Source organism: Manacus vitellinus, unplaced genomic scaffold, assembly GCF_001715985.3.
Source record: "Manacus vitellinus isolate BGI_N305 unplaced genomic scaffold, ASM171598v3 scaffold_11_pilon, whole genome shotgun sequence".
NCBI classification, from domain to species: Eukaryota; Metazoa; Chordata; class Aves; order Passeriformes; family Pipridae; genus Manacus; species Manacus vitellinus.
In genome coordinates, this window is record NW_021938895.1 from 20,424,659 (window position 1) to 20,426,592 (window position 1,934).

The 1,934-nt window shown below is 41.9% G+C and overlaps 1 long non-coding RNA gene across 1 annotated transcript; it reads right to left on the reverse strand.

Annotated features, from left to right (window-relative positions):
* Positions 1-22: 22 nt before the first annotated feature.
* On the reverse strand, positions 23-1,240 carry LOC108642086. The gene is made up of 2 exons (XR_003916449.1): positions 1,120-1,240; positions 23-99 (listed from the first exon to the last, which is right to left on the reverse strand). It is a non-coding gene; the product is annotated as an uncharacterized LOC108642086 (long non-coding RNA).
* Positions 1,241-1,934: the final 694 nt, after the last annotated feature.

The following is a 1,934-nucleotide window of genomic DNA, read 5'->3' on the forward strand; positions in this document are numbered from 1 at the left end:
CTGCCAGCAGCCACCGGATTGGTTCCATTCGGCCTCGTCCATTGAAGTAGTGCAGCTTGGGTTTCCCAGACATGTTTCCACGTGCCTGATAGTTTCTTCCTATTTGGAATAAAAAAATAAATTTTGCAAAATAAAGATTCAGAATGCTGGAATTGAGTCTCTCATTGGCTCCCAAGGTGTCCTGTTTGAAACCAATGATTTATAGTTCAAGACTTTGGACTTACTAAAGGAGGTAGAGGTTAGAGTACATTGAGAGACTGCATTGTATCACCTTGCCTTAAAAATGTCTTTTATTCATGCAGGTTCATTAAGCAGAACACGTGTACTAAGAAGCATTGGCCCACTTCAGAGAACAAGCAAACCAAAACCATTTGCATCCAAAGTGTTCTGCTCTGAGCAAAAAGCAGACTGTGCTTTCTGTTTATTTTGGGATTATCTCAGCGTACAGTTTACTGTTTAATCAGATACACAATATTAACTCAGCAATTGCTGTGCTTTCACCAGCAGCCATTATGCTCCATTATAAACAGGAAGGAAGGAATATTTTTCCCTCTTGTAAGCATTCAATCTCTTTTACAACACTCCCTGTTCCGGTAATTCCTTTAGACAAGCCTCCGAAGATATAGAAATTACAGATCTGCCTTTACCACAGACAGAGCCAAAGGGCAATGCCTGTTTGGTACAATTCCAGCTGTGCTGGAATATAAGGCAGTAACAGTTTCTAGGCAGATCACGTGAGCACAGCAGCAGCAAACATGCAGACGGCCCCTGGTTTACACCACTCTCACAGTTATTAACACTGTCTCAACAATAAAGCTAAAGCATTAGCAGCAGCAAAGGGAAAATGGCTAAAACCCCACCACGTTCCCCTTTTAAATAACATAGCAGCTTCTCTACAATAGGAAGAAGGAGATAAGAGAAAATACTCCATACTTCTGAGATCTACATTTCTTTTTCTTCATTCTGTACACCTAGGAAGCAGCTGACTAATATTTTAACATTTCATGCATATAACCTTCACGTTAGTAAAGAAAGTACAAGCAATCTGTAAAACCCATTCACTGACTTCGTTTCAAATACAATAATTCCCTATGCTTGCCGAAAATCCAAAAAACTTACCTTGTGCACACTATAACTCACTGTAAGCTCTCAGCTGACGGGGGGAGAGCTGTAACCCCCCTTATGCAAGACGCAGGAAGGTTCACTCTGCACACAAACACGGCGTGACGCAGAATAAACATTTATTCAACGTGGACGCCAGCCTTTATAGGGAGAGCAGAGACTTTTAAGGAACAAAGGGAGGAGACTGGGAGGAGTATTCCAGAAGTGGCAAATCACAGCAACAAGGGGTGGAACTGTCTGAACATGGACAAATGGGAAACTGCCTGTGGGGAGGACACGTGACGCAGGGAAGGAGGAATCAGGAAAGGGCTTACATTGAACCAATAGGAAAAAGGGTAACAGGGTTACAGTGTAGGGCACAACACATTTTTTGAAGAAAATATATTATACTAATATTAAAATAATTGCACAACGCAGTAAAGGCACGGTGAAACAAACACTCTCACAGTTCCGACAACCACACTCAGCGCGCCACGGCGTAAGTACATTCTGATATTTTTTTCTTCCTCTTCTTCTGCTGATTTCTTTTCATTAACTTCTGTCCACCACTCATAAGTCTCCATCGGAGCACTCCCAACACTCAGTACCTTTGCCTGGAGATTCTATAGGTCAGTAGCCCCTCCCACAAAGAGAATTGCAAGTGGTTTTCTGGGAATGGGAAACTCCTCTCTCTTAAGGAAGTAAAATCAATTAGGTCTGTTTAGTTACTTCTCATCGACAAAAAATAAATTCCGGACTAATTCTGACTATGAGAGGTCATGATGAATGGGAACATCTGTTCCAGCACACAATGCTTCCTCTTTTCACTGCTT